A 9,074-nucleotide genomic window follows, 5' to 3' on the forward strand; every position below is an offset into this window, starting at 1 on the left:
CAGCCAGGGCAAAATGGTTCTTATTACTACACTAATTATGTCCTTTAATTCAAGGTGGGTAAGATGATAATTTCTAAGAATTTTTCTATTAAAACCATGAATTATTGCATATAAGGTAGTCTTTTCCTATGATAGCTACCGGCATTGGTAAGGTTAGCCCAAGTGATTATTCCTAGTAGCAAGTGACAATAGAAGGCTCTGGTGGTGACTGGGCACAATATCACATCCATAGTCATTAATAATATCTTATTCTTTCAGTTTTCAGGGCTTAGTTCTCGGGATAACTGGTTTTGTGTTTCTGTTTCTGCCCTGAAGAAGTGGGAGTTGGGAATCAAGCCAAGAATCTGTAGCAGGACAATTGATATATACCTGCTGAAAACATCTCCTCCTGACAGTGAGATCCTCTAGAGTCGTCTGATCTATTCCATGACATTTTATTTGGCAGGTTTAAAGGAGTGAAATATAGAGAGCTGTCTGGGTTTAGCAGGAAAGTCTTGCCTCTTTATTGTTCCTGTGTTCTCAGGTGGTGTCATGATTCATAATTCATTCTGAAGTGCACAAGTGTGGTCCTTACCAAACAAACCATGTTAATTTCATAGAGTTGGGTCAAGTAAGGATAAAAGGAAAAGACTGACAAAAAAATTTATTTGGAGATATAAGGCTACAAATGATTAAAGAGTACTTCAGGGAATTACATATGCCAGTTAAAAGACACCATTTTGTTTTCTGGACTAATCCATGTTTATAAGTATTATAATCATATATTTTAATTAAGCCATGTTTTCAGGTTTAAATTACATTTAAACAATTAAATAAGCAATAAGATAAGCTATTACAGTATTTTTGAGGTCCTTTAAGGCAATTTTAAGATGGCTATAAGAAAGCTTTTTGAGATTTCAGTATTTATTATAAACACTATCTATAAATATTTGTTAATTTTCTCCTAATAGTGAAGCAATATGTTAGTATTGGGAAAGCAGTGATGAATAATGACAGCACAGCCCTCAAAAGCAGTGGGACTTACTATCTAATAATAAAAAGAAAAAATAAACATAAAAATAATTTTAAATTTGAAAAGTTCTATGAGGATTTATAATCAACTGCCAAAAGATAGGATAACAATGTGGGAAGTAGAGACCAGTTTATGTAGGATAATTACAGAAGGCATCTCTGAGAAGATACCTGAATATGAGAAGAAACTAGCCAGGCAGATAGATAAAAAAATAGTATTCCATGAAGAGAGAACAGGATGCCAAAAGGCCATGCACAGAGAAGGAGCCCTTACCTGAGATGGGAAGCCCCAGATAGGGGAAAGAAATTGAAAAGGGGAAAATACTGGAAACCAATATTTGAAGTATCTGTGAAACATTGGAAATTTTTAGTAAGCAACTAAATAAAAAAGCCCAGAGATGCAATTTTCTACCTTTTTCATCTCATGGCACACATTAACTACTAAAATTCTGTGGCAAGTGAAAAAAAATTTTTTTCCAATCTGACAAAAAGATAGTCATAATTGATTCATTCACACTGGATGGCTATTGTTGTGTTGGCTGTTGTCATTTTTTAAAATTTGTCAATCTATGAATAAATGGGTCACTACCCCTGACTAAATAGTCAAGTATTGGGTGTTTTAAAAATTCTTGCAGCACATCAGTGCACCTGCCATGGCACACTGGATGAGCATTGATGGCCTAGAGCTAGAAGTAAGGTTGGGGTGAAAGATACAAAGTAGGCAACTATTGGCATGTAAAGAAACACTGAAAAATGACACAGTGGATAAAATTAGGAAGAGAGTATAGAGAAAACAGCAACTATAACACTGAGCTATCAGTACAGAACAGCAAGTGTTAGCCCAAGAGGAGGAGAACTGGGAAAGTGGATATCATGGTGGTCAAAAGAAGAGGGTGAGTCACTAAGGTTGGGGAAATGATGAGCACATATCTCTCCCCTTTCTATATCATGACCCTAGTAAATAATAATACACTTTTTAAAAGAGACAGTGTCCTTAAATAGGTAATTGGATAAAGAAGATATGGTACACATATATAATGGAATACTACTTAGCCATAAGAAAGGATGAAATACTGCCATTTGCAACAATATGGATGAACCTTGAGAATATCATGCTAAGCAAAATAAGTCAGTCAGAAAATGTCAAATCCCACTAATATTTGGATATGAAACTGAAAGCAACAAATGAACCAACAAGAAAAGCAAACAAAAGCTCATAGACACAGACAACAGTGTGGCGGTTACCAGAAGGAAGGGGGAGGATAGTAAAAGGTTTAAAAGGGGGTCAAATATATGGTGACAGAAGAAGATTTGACGTTGGGTGGTGGGCACACAGTGCAGTATACAGATGATGTATCACAGAATTGTATACTTGAAACCTATATAATTTTATTAACCAATGTCACTCCAATAAGATTTTTTTTAAAGAGCCTGGAAGAGCCATCAATGGCTGTATTTCAATGATTTCAATGTTTTCTGGAGTATGAAACAGAGAAGAAGAGTGATTGAGTGTGACTGAGGAAGCCACAGCTCAGAGAACATGTAAGGTAGAATGGTTAAGGAGAGACCCATCTACCCTGCAGAGTCCTACAGCAGCCCAGGATATGCCAGGTATGACAGAGAGTAGAAATGAGACAAGGGCTGAACACAGAGAATTGATTGAAAGGAAGTATATGTACTGCTGCTATCTCACCACACCCACCCCTGCATTCTGAATCTCGGGGTGGGGTGGGGGGAATATCTTTTATAAAATAATTGAAGGCCTACACTCTCCAGTTTCTAGAAATTACCCAGTAAAAATAGTCTACCTTCCTAACAATCACCTTAATATCTGCTCCTATACCCAGAGCTTGCCATTAACTTTTTTATTGCTTATTCTTAAAAATGAAGACAAAGGTCTTTATTAAAGAAAGTCTCTAACATGAAAGAAAGAGATCAAGATGAATCAATAGGTAAAAATGACAGTGGAGAAAGTGAAATTTTAATACATGGAATAGAAACAATTTTTAAAAAACTTGATTTCTCATCAAAGAGATTTGAGAAAATATTGCATCATAACACAAGGAAAAGTTGCTATGAAAGAAGGAACAATCAAAACGTAGGAAAGGGAACTTCCAGTCAAAATGGAGGGGTAGGTAAAGGTGGCTCACCTCCGCACACAATCACAGCAAAATTATAGCTAAACTACAGAACAGCTATCAATCAGAACCATCAGAAAACCAAGCCGCATGGAAGTCCAACAACTAAGGAATTAAAGAAACCACATTTATCCAGACAGGTCACGCTACTGAGACAGAGTCAAAGCATCTCTATGCGATACACCAAAACAAATGCAGAAGACTGCCAAAATGAGACAAAGGAACAAGGCCCAAATGAAAGAACAGAACAAAACTCCAGAAAAAGAACTAAACAAAATGGAGGTAAGCAATCTATCAGTTGCAGAGTTCAAAACACTGGTTATAAGGATGCTCAAGGAACTGGGTGGTTACTTCAACAGCATAAAAGTGATCCAATCAAAAATGAAGGAGATACTAATCAAAATAAAGAAAAAATTACAGAGAATCAGTAGTGGAGTGGATGAAGCTGAGAATCAAATCAATGACTTGGAACATAAGGAAGAAAAAGACATCCAATTAGTGCAGCAAAAAAAGAAAAAAGAATCAAAAAAATTGAGGTTAGTGTAAGAAGTCTGGGACAACTTCAAGTGTTCCAACATTTGCATCATAGGTGTGCCAGAAAGAGAAGAGAAAGAGCAAGGTGTTGGAAACCTATTTGATAAAAATAATGCAAGAAAACTTCCCTGATTTGGTGAAGAAAATAGACATATAAATCCAGGAATTACAGAGAGTCCCAAGCAAGATGGACACGAAGAGACCAGACCAAGACACATCATAATTAAAATGCCAATGGTTAAAGATAGAGCATTTTAAAAGCAGCAAGAGAAAAGCAGGTAATTCCCCATAGTTCCCATAAGACTGTCCTCTGATTTCTCAAAAGAAACTTTACAGGCTAGAAGAGTTTGGCAAGAAGTATCAAAGTGATGAAAAGCAAGGACCTACAACCTAGATTACTATCATTTAAAATGAATGGCAGATAAAGTGCTACCCAGAAAAGGTAAAGCTAAAGAAATTCATCATCACCAAAGCATTACAGTATTCCCTCACAGTATTACGTTCTAGACAACCCCTGTGAAGTAGGAACCTTACATTTATTTTACACTCTTAAACCCATGTAACTTTAACAACATATGTATACAGCACTGCAAAATCCCACGATATAGCAAAAAATCCATGATAAATAATTAAATATAATATATTTTTTAAATCCTGTGATACAGTGAGGCCACGATAAGTGAACCATGATATAGAGAGGGACTACTGTATTATATAAAATGTTAAAGGGACTTATTTAAGAAAAAGAAGATCAAAACTATGAACATTAAAATGGCAATAAATATGTAACTATCAACAATTGAATCTAAAAAGCAAACTAAGCAAACAAGCAGAACAAAAACAGAATAATAGAAATGGAGATCATTTGGAGGTTTGTCAGTTGAGAGGAGGAGGGGAAGAACTAGGGAAAAGGTGCAGGTATTAAGAAGTACAAATTGGTAGGTACAGAATAGACAGAGGGGATGTTAAGAGGAAGTATAGGAAATGAAGTAGCCAAAGAACTTATATGCATGACCCATGGACATGAACAAAGGAAGGAGGATTACCAGAGGGATTCTGGAATGCTGGGTAGAGGGGGGCAAAGGGGAAAAAATTGGAACAACTCTAATAGTATAATCAATTTAAAAACTAGGAAAGATGTATTGAATAATAAAACATAACTGCCAAAATAAATCCAATAGAAAGATTACAAATCAAAATGGAAAAATTACTCAAAGTAGAAAAGTCAAAGAGATAGAAAATATTACTTAAATAAAAAATTACAAATGTGGAAAGAAAACTAATGAATATATTCAGGTGTTCCAAAACTAACTAATGGAAGTTCCAAAAAGTGAAAACAAATGATAGAAAAATAATTATCAAAGAAATAATGCAAGGATATTTCAAATAACCGAGGAACATGATTATAGACTTAGAAGGTCTAATGAGGGCTTATCACAATAAAAATATTTTTAGTGAAAAGACCCACACACAGTCACGTTATGTTGAAATTTAGAAACACCAAGGATATAAACATAATCTGAAGTGCTTCCACAGTGGTGTGTAATGGAAACAACTTGTAAATAAACTAGAATCGCCTTCTTATAGGCTTTGCAATAACAACACCAAGTGCTAGAAGGCAGTGGAGCAACATCAAGTTTTGAGGGAAAATGATTTTCAAGCTGTAATTCCATATTAGCTAACCCATCATGTGTGAAGATAGATTAAGATTCTTTATATATGCAAGGACTCAGAAAAATTTACCTTCCATATAACTTTCTTTGTGTTGTAATAAAACCAGGGAGCAAACAACAACAGACGACATGGGATCCAGAAGAGTAGCTCCGACCCACAGCTTGGATGGGAAGTCTCAGGATTATAATCCAGAGAGAAAGAAGTTCGATGGTCCTCAGAAGAAAGTCTCCAGGTCCAGACGAGATTAATGCTTCTCAAATTGGGCTCCACAGATCCCTGAAGAACTTGGAGTCCTTTGCAGGGTGACTCTGAGGTCAAAGCTCTTTTCATAATAATACTAGGATATAATATGCCTTTCTCATGGCTTTGGCATTTGTATCAATAATGCATAAGCAATGGTGGCTAAAATCGTTGATGCTTTAGCATAAATTAGGGTGATGGCACCAGGCCACACTTGCAGGCACTCCAGTAAAAAACCAAAATGCCACTGTTCATTTAAGAATGTCATTGATGAAACATGGAAAATTATTACTTTTTTTCATCTTGATCTTTGAATATATGTCTTTTCCATATTCTGTGTATCGAAAACAATTGTGCATAGTCTCTGCCTACCCCTGTATGAGGGTGTCTCTAGGGATTTAGTGCTTATGTAACTGTTTGAACTGTGAGCTGAATGAGACATGTTTTGCCATAGGACACCAATTTTACTTGAATGAGCAAATGACAGGCAAACTGTGGTTATTCAGACTTGGAGTTTGAGCATACATTTCCTAAAATGAATGTAATGAGACTGTTGCTTCAAAGAAAAAAAAACTGGCAGTATTTTTTTAAGTACATTTTATTGATTATGTTGTTACAGTTGTCCCAATTTCTTTTCCCTTTGCTCCCCTCTTCCCAGTACCCCCCTTCCCTCCATCAATCCCACCCCCGTTAGTTCATGTCCATGGGTAGTGCATATAAGTTCTTTGGCTTCACCCTTTCCTATATTATTCTTAACTTTCCCTTGTCTGTTTTGTACTAACCAATTCTGCTTCTTAGTCCCTGTACCATTTCCCCATTTCTTCCCCTTCCCCCTCCCAGCTTATAACCTTCCAAATGATCCCCACACTTATGATTCTGTTTCTTTTCTGGTCGTTCACTTAGTTTGTTTTTGTTTCTATTTTTTAGATTCAGTTGTTGACAGTTGCAAGTCTGTTGTCCTTTTAATGTTCATAGTGTTGATCTTCTTTTTCTTAAATAAGTCCCTTTAACATTTCATATAATAATGGCTTGGTGATGATTAACTCTTTTAGCTTTACCTTGTCTTGGAAGCACTTCATCTGCCCTTTCATTCTAAATGATAGCTTTGCTGGATAGAGTAGTCTTGGTTGTAGGTCCTTGCTTTTCATCACATTGAATACTTCTTGCCAGTCCCTTCTAGCCTGCAAAGTTTCTTTTGAGAAGTCAGCTGATAGTATTATAGGCACCCCTTTGTAGGCAACTCTCTGTTTCTCTCTTGCCGCATTTAGGGTCCTCTCATCTCTCACCTTTGGCATTTTAATCATGATGTGTCTTCGTGTGGTCCTCTTTGGGTCTAGCTTGTTTGGGACTCTCTTAACAAAATTTGGGAAGTTTTCCTTCATTATTTTTGTACATAAGCTTTCGATTTCTTGCTCTTCCTCTTCTCCTTCTGGCACCCCTATGATTTGGATGTCGGCATGTTTAAAGTTGCCCCAGGGGTTCCTAGCCTCTCCTTATTTTTTTCAATTTTTGTTTCCTCATTCTGTACTAGTTGACTGTTTTTTTCTTCCTTATGTTCCAAATCATTGATTTGAACCCTGGTTTCCTTCCCTTCACCATTGGTTTTGTGTGGATTTTCCTTTGTTTCATTTAGCATAACTTTCATTTCTTTCCTTATGTGTTTGCCATATTTAAGCATATCTGTCAAGTCTGTGAGCATCTTTATTACCAGTGTTTTGAACTCAATGTCTGTTAGGTTGGCTATCTCCTCATCTGTTAGGTTGGCTAGCTCCTCGTCGCTTAGTTCTTCTACTGGAACCTCAATCCGTTCCCTCTTTTGGGCCATACTTCTCTGTCTCCTCATCTTTATAGGCTCCTGTGTTTGTTTGCCTGTGTCTTAGGTAGAGTTGTCACACCTATTACATTGTGAGGGGCGGAGTCTTAGGTATTCATTAGTACAGGGTGACTCGTTTCATCATGTGTGGCACTGTATGTGGAGGATGGGTCTGACAGGGAATAATGCTGCTTGCTCAGCACTCGCCCCTTTTCCAGGCACTTCTCCCATTTCTGTATGGGAATGGTGCCTCTTTAGTGGTTGCCCTGGCCGTTGTTCCTAGATTGAGTGGTTTTGCAGATGTTCTAGGACCATGGGGGCCCTTTAAACAAGTAAACTCTGCTGAGAGATCGGCACCTTCTGCCTCCGCCCCAACCCCCACTGGTTTGCACAGTCAGAAGCAATGAGGCTTTATTTTCCCCAGCACTGGAACCATGAGTTGTGCAATCTGGCCTGGTGCTGGGAGTGCTCCCCAGGTGTCCCTTTTGACTTTTTTTAAATGTTTGACTGCAGTTTCCACTAGCTTGCAACTGCTGCTGCTGCTGCTGCTGCCACCACACTGCTTCCTCTCTGCCCTTGCTCTGCCCCTCCTACCTGTATGGATGAGTATTTCTTCTTTATATTTTTGTTTGTTAGACTTCCATGCAGCTCGATTCTCTGGAACTTCTGGTTGTCCCTGGTTTTGAGGTAGTTGCGTTCCTTTTTAGTTGTGAAGGGAGACCCAGCATGTCTGTCTAGGCCTCCATCTTGGCCAAAAGTCCCCCCCCCCAAAAAAAACTAACATTATTTATTGACACTGATAAAATACAAATTTTTATAATAATTTTGGAGAATTTGTATCCACTGTCATGAGCCTGAAAGATTCCCCATACTTAAAGATTTTTCTGATAGGATCAATGGTTATACTGTATTAACAAATGTTATTTTGATATTGTAAAATCTGTCAACATTTGGACAGTCAGCGTAACTCATTGTATCAACATTTTCTGAATAACCAATGCATGATGCTACAATATGACACATGAGCAAAAGAGCCCTTCAAAGTAAGACAAAGAACAATAGATTTTAATGTACCAGAGTATGAAGACTGCAATATGTCAGATTCCACATTGCAGTTACCCTGTAAGAAACTACTATTTGTCCTGTCTGGGGGAAATATTTTAAAAATATTCACAATAGGAAATTATTAGCTCTTCAATAAATAGAATTTACAAAGTCATAATAATGTAAGCACTTTGTTGATTTTCACTATTTAGAAACAACTTACTGGCCTAATTATTTTTAGAGAACAGATGGTAAATAGTATCAACCTCATCAATTCAATAGAGCAAGTACAGAAGGCTGAAAGTGGGGTGTACACCTGGGAAGAAAAGATAAAAAAACAGGGCAAGAGCACTAATTCCCCCACTTTACAAAAAGTCAAGATGTTATCTATAGTTGATGGAATAAGAATTTGAAAGTGTTTGAGTTTTACTAACTGTAATAAGGGAACAATTAATAAAGCAAGTACAATTATATTGAGAGAATAGGGAAGTTATGAAAATAAGAATATAAATTATGCAATGGAACTAAATCCTCATTTATTATCACAGAAGCAAAGGTCAAAAAATCAAGAAATTTAAAAAAATTATTTGAAATATGGAGCTAACTATGAGAAGAAACAG

The sequence above is a fragment of the Furipterus horrens genome, unplaced genomic scaffold, assembly GCF_987537825.1.
Source record: "Furipterus horrens unplaced genomic scaffold, mFurHor1.1.pri manual_scaffold_5, whole genome shotgun sequence".
NCBI lineage: Eukaryota > Metazoa > Chordata > Mammalia > Chiroptera > Furipteridae > Furipterus > Furipterus horrens.